The following is a 15,020-nucleotide window of genomic DNA, read 5'->3' on the forward strand; positions in this document are numbered from 1 at the left end:
AACAGTATAGTTCCAGTGATTTTATTTCCTGACTCAATTTAGTGACAAGAAACAAACCACACAGTATGTTTAAAACTTTAATGAGAAAATGAAGAAAGATTGAAGGTAACATTATATGTTCAGAGCCCAGGATGAGTATATCTTTAATAAAATTAAACTTATACTTAAATAATAGCTCTTGTACATTTTACAGCAGCAATCTTGACTAAAATTTTTACATAATCCATTATACATTTATATTTAGATGATCAGATTAAATCCAGATCGTGTAAAAATTCCAGTAGTAATAAATGAAACAACATATAGCACAAGATGGATACTGAACTGTAGCAAGGATGTCTGGTTTTTACTGTAATGCTGGTCAAAATGCAAAGCACAATCAGATCATATGTAAAATAGTTTTAGTCACTGATCCTCCTGAAAAATCGTGTTTGGAATTTTCTCTCTATTGGAAAATAATTTCAGAGAAAGAGGGTTATATTATTCATTTCCTACAGTCAGAGAATGTTTACAGGACAGAGTAGAAGATGATGACATATAGCAGGAAGATATTTCACCTGATAGTTCTTACATACTGGATATCAGAAAGCACCAGCTACATGCCATAAGATCTAATTATCAAGAATTGCCTTTTCTGCCCCAAAGCAATCATTTTGATGACAGTCTTCTATGCACTGTAAAACAAAATGGGAAGCCTGTGCTATATAAACTGGCTCAGTGCTTCCTTTTACTTCCTCTGATATCAGCGTCCTCATCTCATTTATTTTCCACACATTAATGGTAGCAGTCACCTTGAGCTGGTGATGCAGAGTAATTTTCACAGAAACCTTGATCAGAAACCATAAATCAGCCTGATGTGCTTTTATGGTCTAATAACATTCTGTCTGCTCCTGCAGGCCCTTATGTAAAGCTGCACTGCAGAGAACTCCTTGGATTAGATTTTTCACAGATACTAGAGTATACATTATACATCTGTATCTATAGCACACAACGCCTACATTATAATGTCATTAAGAGATTTTGCTTAAACTCATAAACATGAGAAAATTCAGAAGGAAACCTGAAAACTCCTCCTTAGAGCTTTTTAATCTTAGGCATTGCTGTACATAGAATTTGTGATAATAATTGTTAGTTTGATCTACCCAGGATCAACAGGGCCACCCAGAGGAGGGGGGGGGGCAAGTGGGGCAATTTGCCCCAGGCCCCGGTCCCCACAGGGGCCCCCACGAGAATATAGTATTCTATAGTATTGCAACTTTTTTTTATAGAAGGGGTCCCCAAAATTGTTTTGCCCCAGGCCCCCTGAATCCTCTGGGCAGCCCTGAGGATCAACCCAGATATCAACAGGCATTATGGGGTGCATCTGAATGCCTTGTTTGCAGTAGAAAAGGTTTGTGGATATAGCTAGTGTAGATCTCATTGATGCCAGCAAAAGAGTGCTTTTCTAGTATAGCTTATACTAGACGATATAAGGGCAAAAGCACTCTTTTGCTATTATAATTGTGTCTACACTAGTGCTTTTGCTAGTATAAAAATGTTAAAATCACACACCTCTAAGCAACATTATTACACAAGCAACAGTTTCCAGTGTAAAATATGATGAAGAGAGAAGCCCTGGTTCTGACCGTATATAGGTGTAAAATCTTGGAAGCCATCAAAATAACACTGGATGTGAGATCAGAATTGGGACCACAACAACTTCTTAATTCTTTGCAATGTTATGTTGAGTCTGGTTATAAAAAGGTATTTGTCTAAACATCTAGCTTTGATGATGGGCCAGATTAGCTGGTGTAAATCAGTCTCTCTCCATTAAAGTCAATGGAGATATGCTAGTTTATGACGGTAAGGACCTAGCTCCAAAAGAGCAGCTGATTTATACTGCCTTAGCAAAATTCAACATACTGGGACGAGAGGCTGGTGGTGGTGGTGGGGAGACTGAGACTGGCTGGGCAAGGAACTAGTGAATAGGAGGAGGCCTGGAAATAGTTAGGCAAGAAGACTGAGACTGGGATGGGAAATCTGGCATGATGAGACTAGGAAATTGCTGGGCAAGGAGATTGGAACTGGGATAAGAATTTTGAGGAGTGGAAACTGGACTGATCAGATGACGAGAATGGGACTAGGATGAGGACCCAGGGATTGGGAAAATCCAAGGGTGGAACAGGGACAGTTTGAAGAGGATTGGGCAGAAGGTGTCATGTTTGAGGAATATGGGCAGAAAAGTCTTTGCCCACTAGCATATACTCCCCTCCAAAGCCTGGAATGGAACACAAGGTTCCTGAGCCTCACCATTCCTCTGCTGTTAGCAAATATCTGTGAAACTCACTGGCAAAGTGGCCTAGCCCCCTCTAGTTCTGCTTCACTGCATAGCCTAGTACTATAAGTTACTTCAGCTCAAGTGGCAAAGTTCTGCACAGTGGATCTTAAGGTTACAGTCCTAGTGATGATCCTTGTGGGTGTCATTATGTGGTCACATGATGGAATTTCTGTTTTTTTTTTGTTTTTTTTTTCATTTTGCTCTTTTGAGAACATATGTTAGAAGAACATTATTAAGGTTACAAAGTCAAGGAAATGTCAAAAGTCAACAGTTAGGAAATGCCAGAATTAAGATTTCCTGTGGAAGTTAAATTTGGCCCCCTTGTGCTTATGCATTATGATACAATTATTAATTGCATGAGCACTGTGATGGTGCATCCACCCCACATATGTCCTGAAGGGGGTTAAAGTGGCTAAGTAGGCCAGTGAACTGCCCAGGCTGCACCTGGAGAAGGAGCCAGGGAGCAGGGATTAATTATAGATGAGGCTCATCTGGAGAGGAACAGACAGGCTTGTATAAAGCCAAGGAGCCAAGAGCAGAAAGGGACTGCAGGAAAGTAGTCTACAGTCACTAAGAGAATGGAAGTGTGTTTGGGGCTGTAGAGGTAAATGGCCTACAGTTACTCCTTGGGCAGAGGGAGTTTGGTCTGGCACACCCAGAGAGGGTGGAAAGCCAGAAAGATAGGAAAGGCTCAGGGAAAAGCAGCAAGGCATGGGATAGGGTGGACCATCACAACTGAAGAGAGGGCCCCGATGTTGGAACCCAGAGTAGAGGGCAGGCCTAGGTTCCCCTACCAGTCACTGGAAAAGTGGTACAGGCCAGGCAGTGGAGAGTGAGTGGACTGCCTGGGACGTTTTTCCCTGAAAGACTTTGATATCCTGGAAGGAGAGAATTATTGTGTCCCAGCTGGAAGGCCAAGTCATGAACAGGAAGCTGCAACTCCTGGAGTGAGAGGGGCAGCAGAGTGAGAGAGGATGATGGATGGACTGCCAGGGGAGGTGCAACACCTGTAAGGAGCTAATTCCCAGATCCATTAGGAGGAGGTGCCCTAGTGGACCCCATGATAATGACATGCTATTTTTTTCCACAGGATCCCTGCCTCATTCAGTGCACAGTGCTTACTTAATGAGCAGCTTTTGCATATTTTGTTTTCTCCTCCATGTTCAGTGTTGGCCTCATGCTTTATTTATTGCTCATCATACAAAACCAGCACTCTGTGTAATATATGTATAACCACAATGTACCTAGATTATGCTAAATATTTGTTTTCCTTTTAAACTAAATGGACCATTTGCTAATTTCAGACTCTAATCACATAGTCCTCAGTTATCATGTTTGACAACATTTGACAATAGTTTAATTTTTACATTTGTGACTCATTTTCTGCAGAGTTTCTGAATCTCCCCTTCAAACAAAGTGTACAGCAGGGAGCTACAATCAGCCCACTACCAAATATCCACAGCTCACCATGTCTTTCATATTAGGGCTCACTGATGAGTCTCCAATACTCCATGGGAAATTTCCATCTTGAATCTCTTTCCAACATTTCAGGACCTGGAACAGCAGAAGCAGAGTACAAAAGAGGAAGTGTGAGTGTCCTGCCCCTCTCTTGCTCTGATACCCCCTGCTGTTTGATTCACAACCTGACATTTGCTGTCTATCTGAGGAAGCTATTTGCAAACCCTCCTGGTTGGAAGCAATGTAAACAGGACAGTGGGGAAGTACACTGAAGGGAAATGAAGTAAAGAACACATCCCTTTAATATTTGCAGTTGTGAATAATGCAGCTCTAGCACTAAAGCAAACAAAAATAATTCAGCCTTGGCACTCAGCTGCAAATCTTTTTGTCAATGATAATGTTTTTCTCTTTCAAACAGTTGCAGTTCCTTGTGGCCCAGGCTTCGGTACACAAAGGCAAAATTAAGGAAGGAAATGCCAATTTAAAATGACCCTGATGTCAAGTAAAATTGCAGTGTTACAGTAGCAATGCTACACTGATGGTTCAGGATGCACTTTCATTGTATGTATCCAGAAAGAAAAGGTGTTTGTAAGCATATTGTATCTTGCAAATCATGCTTGCCTTTAGGAGAATTCACATTAGTTTTGCCTAACCCAAGAAGTAAAGCTTGTGATAGGACTAACTGCTCCCTAGATGCAGGCTACTGCCCCCTCAGTCTGACTGAGATGTTCTCATTCTAGCCCCTCTATGGCAGACTCCACCCCAGCAACCTGTTTACCTTATTGGCTGGATGCTGATAGATGAGCTTCTGATCAATTGATGGTCTTCAGGTGAGAATGGCTAATAGTGGAGGGAAATGCCAAAAGACAATGTGGGATTGGAAATCAGGAGATAACAGGCTGACAGACTCTCCCCCTCCCCGCCAAGAAGACAACAATAGAAACAGGGAATGTAGTTGTATGGGAAGGGAGGGTCAGGGGCTTATTGAAGAAGGGTATGGGTAGTGGGCAGAAGGAAAGGAGGGCTGAATGTTTTGGTGGGTAGCTTCCAGAGGCATGGATAATTCTGACTGAAGAACTGAAATGAATCTGAACTCTGAACCTTTAGAAATCCACCCATCACTAATGCAGATGTAGCTCTCTTGTATGTAGTTAGTACCCTGGTTTCAGTTAATTATATTCAAAAGCATTGAGCAAAACTCAGACTCACTCCAGCATTCCAGATATCTATAATGGTTTGAACTGAATTTAAATGCCTTGAAGGTCCCTTGTGAATTGTTGAGCTCACAGAATTCTGTCTCTAATAACCTTTCTTTTATTTCTTTGAAGTGTCATCATTTATGGGTAAAGTTTTGTCTATCCCCTATTGTGCAGGTCACGCTCTAATTAGTTCAGGCACTTTATAACTGGAACATAGATATGTTTCAGGACACTCAAGAGAACCTCATTTAGTAGTTTTCCTGAAAAAAAAAATGAAGTTGAAGAATATTGTTTTCAATGCTAAGAAAAACATTGACTTTCAAGACAGACATAATTCCTGCTAATTACAAGAAAAATACTGCTGCCTTCAGTGCTTTTTCTTCATGTGTACAGCAGGAGATATTTCCTTCATAAGAGAATAATTGTTTCATTTCTGACCTGAATTAAGATCCTTCTTTTCCCCATTCTCTGATTTCTGCTCCCCTTTTAGTTCTTTATAGAAGTGTAGAAGGAGGCTTTGAAAGTTTTCAAATCTTGCATCTCACAGTGTTTGAACTAATGAATTAAGAGGCTGACAATTTAGAATCGCTTGTCTCACTTTGGAGTGGTAAAATTGATCAGATTTCATTCCTGTAGGGAGGAGAAGATTTTTTTCTTTCATTTTGTGTATTTAAACCCTTTACTTGCTTGAAACAGGCAATACACACTTTAAAAACAAAATTAAAAGGAGAAAAATCTGTGGTAGGCTTTTTCTTAGGAAACATCTGTGAAATCTCAAATTTCAAGAGCATGAGGTATTTAGGATGGGATTTTCAAAAAAAAAAACCACTAAGGGAAGTATGTGTCCAAATCCCATTGTAATTCAATGGGATTTGGGTGCCTAATTCCCTTAGGATCATTTGAAATTGCCAGCGTTGGTGTTCATCTCATGTAAACATTAGAAAAGACACAAACAATGGCTTTTCTGTTCACAAAGATGAAAGGCATAGACCGCATCGGGGTACTGTGTAAGAAAAGAGAAATAAAATTTAAGTTTTTTTCTTCTATGTATGAATGTGTAGTGCTTTCCATTAAAGTTCACAGGAGAGATCATATATAGACACATTGAAAGAAGATATCGACCATTGAGACATATATCTCAGGTGACTTTTTTTAAATTTTCTTTTGCCCCTATTTAATCAACTTTAACCCTAAATGGTGCTGTGGTACTTTCCCTCTTCCTTTAAGAGAGGATAAAGTAGTGTTGTTTGAAGCAATTGCCAATGTAAAGCTAAGAATAGTGGAATGTGATGTGTGGAAGGGAACGTAGCCAACATCCTTCTAATGTAAATGGAATGCCAAGTGTGCTCTCGAATCAGTTTTCAGGGATTGGCAAGACTCTCAAAACCCATAGCTGGCACAGATTGCAATGTTCCTCAAAGTCCTCTGCCCACAGCTGTACACCTTTTAATGAATCCAGATTAAAAAATAGTATCTGATAGAGGAGCTTTAGCAGAACAGCCAACATTTATAACTGTATATAGTATTATGTATTTCTTCTAACCCTCTTAAATTTGATTATCCGCCTCCTCACATAAACGCACCAGCTCAGGCTCTAGAGTAGTGGTAGCGTTTGGAACAATTACTCTCTGTACTGGACTCTACTGTTTCCTGGAGGGGGATTAAAAGAGGCTTTGTTAAAATCCCAGTCTAGCAGGTTAATAAGAATTAAGACTGTAACATATAAAGACATTGGGCCAAATTCAGAGGTGAGTCTAAAACAATCTATGGAAGTCTAGTGGGAGTATCATTTATATCCTCTTCTGGCGGTCTCAACATGCAACCTAGGTACTATATTAATATAAATTTTGCAGCATGGATTTAAAGGTGCGGCCCATAATGGGTAAAAGTTGAGGCAGGAATTTGCTCCTGTGAAAATGTAGTCAATAAAAGTGAATTTCAGCATTTTGTATTTTTGTTAATTTTCTTGCAATCCTTATTTTACTCTGGAAATGAGCAACTAATTCTTTTTAATGCCCACTGACCCACACACCATAGAACTGTAAAGTCTCCCAAGGAAATCCACACATAATGAAACAGTAAGTTCCAGTTGAAGTCTCCCCTATAATACCTAGTTACCACTTTCAACAAGTATTGCATCCGGTCCCAATTATGGGTTCTTCTGGTTTCCATGATAAAGATTTGATACAAGTGTTCAGCTTATATCTTGCATGTGAAATTGCTATAAGGTGGGTTGAACAGCTGGTTGAAAGACCATGCTCAAAGAGTAGTTATCGATGGGTTTCTGTCAAATTGGGAGGTGATCCCTAGATGGGTCCCACAGAGGATAGCCTTGGATCTGGTACTAGTCAATATTTTCATTAATGACTTGGATAATGGAGTGCAGAGTATGCTTATAAAATTTGCAGATAACACCAAGCTGGGAGGAGTTGCAAGCACTTTGGAGGACAGGATTAGAATTCAAAATGATATCTTTATCCCTCCACAGTTTCTACATTCCCTTCTTATGTATTGGGACCAGAATAGACTTGTACCTGTCTTTGAGAATTCTCTTGTCTCACAACATGGTTTTAAACAATCTGCCCAGCCATTTTATGCCTCTCTCACTTAAGACTTTCACTAAGTCTGCCGGCACTTCATTAGGTCCCACTGCCTTACCGTTCTTTATTTCCTGCACTGCACTTCTTACCTCCTCCTCTGTTAAGTCAGGTTCAGGAACCACATTAGGACCACATATTGACAACTCCACCCTTAATGGTTTGCCACAGTTAAGAGACTCTCAAGGTATTGTTCCCACCTCTCCTTCACTGGCTCAGGTGTTACTAGCAGTTTCCTCTGATTGTGTACAAACGGTATTGCAATACCATGTTCCTTCCCTTTGTGTCTTGTCTTGTACTGCTTGCACAAACTTCTCTGCCACACTTCCCCTTAACTTCCCATACTTCCCTTCATGTCCAACACTCTACTGCACTCTTCGACACAAGAGGTTTGTGTTGCAGCTATACTGTCTCACTAGGTATCACATTGTAGTCCATAACTCAGCTCCACTGAGATTTACTCACCAACATCCTATCAATCTGGCTTTTGTTTCCACCACTGATGCACATAACCAATTGACTCACCCTCTTTTGGAAGTATGTATTGGCTATCATCCATTGGTTGGCAATATACTTGTGTAATAGCACTTTCCCCTCCCCATTCATAGTGCCTACACTGCCTTTCCCTAAACACATTTCATATCCCCTTCTGTTTTTTGCCTCTGTGTACATTCTTTGTTATAGACCATAGTAATTATGTCAGATATTAAAGGGCATTCTAAGGGTCCCAGATTTTGCCTTATGTTTCTGGATTATGTTGACTTTCTCAAATAAGTTCTCACTATTTTTATAATACAAAACATTATTAGGCCACTCACTTAGAGCTCAGTCGTGCCATTTAGACACAACTGAGTTGGGGTTAGGACCGAGCAGTTCTGCTCCACATGGAGGCCTGTGAAGGAAAGAGACACAGTTCTTCCCCTAGTTTCTTGGTGCAAATACACCAACTTTTAGGATGGTGCAGCTGGCTCTCCTCAGTATACCTGGACCACTCTCTTGGATAGTCCAGGTATGGGGTGGAAGTAGGACCTCACCAGTGGCTAATGGCTCTGGGTACATCAATGTCTGTGGTTCCTGCAACAGTGCAAGTTACAGAACTAGGTCAAGTTTGACAAAGACTTCTTACTTGATTTAGGTTTGGTTGACATTATTCAATAGGCTATGTAATAAAAGCTGCAGCCAACTATAGGTCTGTCTTTATTTTCTGGCCTAGCACTTGACATTGGTAGGGCAATGTGGGGAAGCTGTTTATATAGAATCTATTCTATAATTAAAGAAAAGACTTCAATGACCAGTGCCATTGCCCCAATGCTCCAGGGATTGTTGTCAGTGATACCAGTGGTAAAGGTGTCCAGGGAACAAAGTTGGTTAATGTGGGCATCTTTATCACCAGTAGTTCTCTCATCCCTAGCCCCTACTACTGATCCAGCCACCACCACCACCACCACCACACTTCCCCCTTCTCTCTGTACTGAATGTCAGATACCCAAAAGGCCAATGGGAAGGCATGTGATTTTAAAATAGAAGTGAATGTGAGGCTAACATCAAGAATGTGCTGTGCCATATATGTGGTGCAGAAGACAGAGAATACTGACCCATCACAAGCATTAACAAAATAACAGCGTACTGTAGCTTCAGCAATGTACCACAGCTCTCTCAGTAACTTGTGTTAACTTACCACTGTGTGGATTACCTTTGCAACCAACAAACTGCAAAGGAGTTTAACTTCTGCTGTTTGAAAGGCCTTGCAGCCACCAACATGCAGAATTTTGCAGTTACCTGGGTTATTTCTTCTCCCTATGTTTTTAACATTGAATCCAATTATAACATGACATCCCAAGACAGGAAGGAAGGTGCTTTGATCACAGGCAGAAGCATTTCTCGACTGCGACACACACACACACACACACATAGAGGATACAGACGTTTATGTGGCAATAAACCAAACTCTAACCAAGCCTTAAGACCTGTAGACATACTTCCATATTTTTTTTAAATTCCAAACACTGCAGCATTATACTGCTGCATGAGAACCTGAAAGCAAAATTGACTAGCTTATTTTCATTGTCCTTTCTGAGAGAATTGCAAAAAGTATATAAATAATAAATCTAGTTTAACATAATTTAACTTTATATTTTATAGTTATTAGGATCAAAAAAGGATTTTTAAAAAATGCTATTACAGTGTCCCTTTAAGGATTGTCCCTGATCTGTGTGTGATTCACTTCTTTATTTTTAATTAATGTGCTGAAAAGTTGGATTCAGACTTGTTCCTGTGGGAACTTCAATTTTTCTGTGCTTATATGTGAGTAATAATTTAATTATATATAAAAATAATATTGATTTCAAGAATGATTTGCCATACTCATGTCAGACTTCAGTATTTAAAAAATGTTCTTTGTATCTTCTGAAATAATAGAACTTCTCTAAATTTTCAGGCAACACTGCTATCCCAGCATTTTGATTCTTATGTTGCTCTGCTAACTCCTTTCACAGACTAATTATAATTGTGCAATCATCAATAAAAACCTCAGTAAGAAATATTTTTTTGGAGGAGTGAATGATTTTCCTTACAACATCATGATCAAATACATATACGTATGGAAGGGGCGTTTTGTACATGACATAGTGCCAGGTAATTTTACTCCAGAATTACTAAACCTGTGTTCTAAAAAAGCAGTGCTCACGTCAGCTGAATTATTAATAATTTTTCATGATCTAATTGTTCTATAAATGTTCTTTCCATGCCTTAGGAGATGACATGGCTCAGATAAACAAGAGAACAAAAGTTTATTAATTTATTTTGCTTAGAAAATACTAAACCAAAACAAGTAAACTAAAAATCCCCCATATGTTAGTTCAGTTACAATTACTTCTCTTGTGTTCCTTTTGTGGAGAGCTTACAACAGAAATTGAACCTTATAGGGGCTTGATCCTGAAACACTGAAATCAATGGGAGTTTTAGCATTTACTTCAGTGGGAGCAGCACCAAGGTCTGTAAGGGTGAGGTCCACTTATTCAAGGGGATATACCCTTTTCTATGCACAGTGAAACAGAAATCAGCTACAGTTGAAAATGAATAGATGGATCCTATGCCCAGATTATCTAGATCAGTCAAAGCATGCTTTCAGGATGCTCTAGTCTGTGTGGGAAGACTGGCCCAGCACAGAGCCAGAAAATGATCTGCAAGGCACAAAAGCTATCATTGAAACTCCACTCCTGAATAGAGCCAATGACTTCTCAATTGAGGTTTAACATCTTGGGCCAGATCCTGTGTTTGGCACTGCCAGGCAACCCTTCATTGTTGGCCTATATAATGTAGTTGCATTCACCCTGACTCCGTCGCAACCCTCAGATAAAATTGAAGATCATGCTTTGTTTCTCTACTGGAGTTCTACTTGTGATTTTTATTGGGAGAAATTGCAACAGTAACAATGGTAATCTGGGCAAAATGCTGATTTTAATAGTAGTAATTCTCCCTGCCCATAGGATTGTGTATATATTCCAAATCTTTTAAGATTTTTAAATTTGCTGCATCAGTGGATTAAAATTAAAGTAATACACTTTTCCTAAATCCTATAAGATCTACATACCTATGTAAAAAGGAACATACTGCCAACTGAAAGCAAAACTTTCTCTATGAGCATGTTTCTAGTCTGATTCAAGGACATTGGATGTCATAATTTCTAAGTTATTATAATTCACCATGAACTCAGATACTTTCTCAAATTGTTCGGATTACTTTGGTTACCAGGATCAGTGAAAAATATCATATTCACATACAATATAGTCCAGTGATACATACATTGTCTTTTACTGTTTGAGAAGAAGTTCCATAATTGGCAAAAAATGGTAACAATGAAAGCAGATACCCCTGCCTCATTCCTAAGTATAAAGCAAAAAGACTCATGGAATCCATTTCCATTTACTTGGGCTTTTGCTTGGAGACCACTATAGGGAGCCATGCCACATGTATCAGAACATTCATTAATAAGTTTCACTCTTTGCAGTCAAACTTTTCGGTATATCAAGTGAATGGAGCCCTCTTGGGCTATTTCCTGACTGAGAGAGTGGAGAATTTCAAGTAATAGTCTGACATCTGTCTATCACTAATAAATCCTGAGGATGGACACATACAGACAACATGTATATAATCTTTTGCTAAAATTTTGGCACTCACAAAATATGTCAAGAGAAGCTGAAAGATGAGTTCCCCTCACCCCCATTCCTTAGAAAGTATTTTAATGGCAGCTTTGTAGTGGTTTGGCTACTTAGTGCTTCTCAAACGCCTTCTCATGGAAGGAGGTTGCTTTATGGCACCCTGCTTTTGTAGCCATCTCATCTTTTCAGGGGCCCTTTAAGATGTCACAGAGTTCCTATTTATTGAGCCCTCTGATGCACACGGACCAAAACCTGGTTCAGTGGCCCTCTCCCAGTAGTCGAACATAACAGCCCTAGTGGGTCAAACCTAAGGTGACCAGATGTCCAAGATCTTTCTTGAGTGTTAACAGCTAATGTAGATCCCATCATTTTGTATGTGTAGCTGGGACTATGTTTTCCAAAGTGCATTATTTTGCATTTATCAACATTGAATTTCGTCTGCTATTTTGTTGCCCAGTCATCCAGTTTTGTGAAATACCTTTGTAACTCTTTGTAGTCTGCTTTTGACTTAACTATCTTGAGTAATTTTCTATTATCTACAAATTTTGCCATCTCACTGTTTTTCCACATCATTTATGAAGGGACACAAAGGCTTTCCAAACAAAACACAAAGTAATGCAATCTTCTCCCCAGTTTCAACTGGGCACAGCCCCCTCCTCCCTGAGGGTCTTCTGAAGTCCCTCCCAGGCAGAGCTTTCTGCTGCTTCTTGCAGTCATTCCCCCCACTCCCCCTTTCCTGTTGCCTTTAACCTGGGGACACTCAATTCCCCTCAGGTGGGGCTCATCATGTAATCAGAGCTGGTTTAGCCCCATGCTCCTCAGCCAAGGGCAATCAACCTTCTGAAGTGGGCTGTAGTCCACGAAAGCTTATGCGCTAATAAATTTGTTAGTCTCTAAGGTGCCACAAGTACTCCTGTTCTTTTTGTGGATACAGACTAACACGGCTGCTACTCTGAAACCTGTCATAGGGTGAATGTGTGTCCAATGGTGTCTTGCAGGGGTCTGTGCTTGACCCTATGCTATTTAACATTTTTATCAATGACATGGAAGAAAACATTAAATCAATAATAATGTTTGCAGATGACCCACAAATTGGGAGAGTGGTTAAATAATGAAGAGGACAAGTCACTAATATAGAGCGATCTGGATTTCTTGGTAAACTGAGTGCAAGCAAACAATATTCATTTTAATATGGCTAATTGTAAATTTATAAACCTAGGAAAAAAGAATGAAAGCCATATTTGGAGGATGGGGGACTCAATCCCAGGAAGTTTTGACTCTGAAAAAGATTTGGGTATCATAGTGGATAATCAGCTGAACAAGAGCTTCCAGCATAGCACTGCAGCTAAAAGGGTTAATGTGATCCTTGGATGCACAAACAGGGGAATTGATTCCCTTCCAAGGGACTGTTTCATGTCTGTAGTTGGCAGTGGTGTGACCGTTGCTGGAATACTGTATCCAGTTCTAGTGTTCACAATTAAAGGATGTTGAAAAATTGGAGAAGATTCAGACAAGAGCTCAAAAGATTAGAAAACCTACCTTATAGTAAATCTATTTAGTTGAACAAAGAGAAGGTTAAGGCTGACTTGATTGCAGTCTATGAGAACCTACAAGGGAACAAATATTTAATAATAGACTGTTTAGTCTGGCAGTCAAAGATATTACACAATCCAATGGCTGGAAATTGAAGCTAGACAAATTCAGAATGGAAAATGTTTTAACAGTGAGAGTAATTGTTCCAGCATTTAATTTACCAAGGGTGTGGTGGATTATCCCTCACTGAGCATTTTAAAATCAAGATTCAGATGCTTTTCTAAAAGATATGCTCTAGGAATTATTTTGGGTAAATTCTATGGCCTGTATTATACAGGAGGTGAGACTACATGACCACAGTGGTCCCTTCTGGCCTTGGAATTTATGAATCTATAAATAAGAACAGGTTTATGCCAGCTCATATTAATCTTGTAAACCAATTCCATGCTCTCACACAGTGACTGTTACAGCAAAAAAATAAGATAAGCAATTCAGCACATGGCTGTACAAGTGCAATGCAACATCTTACAATAATTATGATTAACCAGTTCACGAATGCTTGCTATAACAAATGGTAAGATAAATACTATGCTTTGAATTTTCTTATTTAAATGATTAAACCAACACATAGCCAGTTCCTTCAGAAAATACCAACCAATATTCTGTAATCTAAATCTTGTATGGTGCTTTATGTTTATTAATGAAACATACTCAAAGAAGATCATTCAGGCTGATATGTCCTTATGGGTGCTCCACATTGTGTGTAGATGTGCCCGTGCACCTTTGATCAGATATTTTTTCTTCATCAGTGTCTGCTGGGCCACACTTCTTCCCTACAGAGCCTTGTGCTCCAGGGTAAAAACTAAGGTGGGGTAGACCCACTGCCACTCAAGTTCCTTCTCTATTCCTGAGAGTAGAAATGGAGGGTTGTGGTATCTCCTACATACCTATGTTCATTTGTTCTCTGTTATTTTATTTTGTTTTGCTTATTTTACCTTTTCTATTTTAATTTTCACGTATGGCACTAGATTTTATTCCTTGGGCCTTTGGAGAGTTCCCTCCCCTGTTCTTTGCTGGACATGGCTAGGACCTCAGCCATGTTTTCTCAGTTGGGTGTTTTGTGTCAGGCTATGCCCAAAACCCCAGACTCAAACCCTACCAGTCCTGCCACTGGTCCTCCCCATTCAGATACAGGCACTGCAGCTTCCTCCATTGCCACGGAGAGTTGCACATCCCATCTAAATGCGAGGACTTCACCACGTTTAAAAGCATATCTAGCAAGCGGAGGGGACATAGACTGAAGTTCCTTCTCATGGAGTGGTCTTTGAGACCCATAGTAGCAGTCTCCCTCCTCTACCACCATACATCGGCTTCAGTCTCTCATATCATCCCAGTGGTCTCTCAACGTTAGTTCCAGCTCTGTGGAAAAAAGATCAAGAAGTATTTGCAGAAGCCTCCAAATGCTCCAAAAAGAAGAGCTCCTGGTCTACTAATAGGAACCTGAAGCATCAGGGGAGATCCCCCTCAAGAGGACCTCAAGTCTAAGGAGATATCATGTCCTGCCCCAAGGAGTGCCAAGGCTCTGACTTCTTCCGTTATTGAGGGTCTAGTACTGCCAAAGAGATCTTCCATCATTCCATGTAAGGAGAAGTCTTTAAGCAAGCCGTCAGGTTCAACACTGGCCTCAGTACTCTTGGTGAGCCCTCCAAATGTAGGGACTCAAAGAACCCACCAGCCCTGACTTTGGCAGCCTTTA

The sequence above is a fragment of the Malaclemys terrapin genome, chromosome 4 (genome assembly GCF_027887155.1).
Source record: "Malaclemys terrapin pileata isolate rMalTer1 chromosome 4, rMalTer1.hap1, whole genome shotgun sequence".
Classification (NCBI taxonomy): Eukaryota; Metazoa; Chordata; order Testudines; family Emydidae; genus Malaclemys; species Malaclemys terrapin.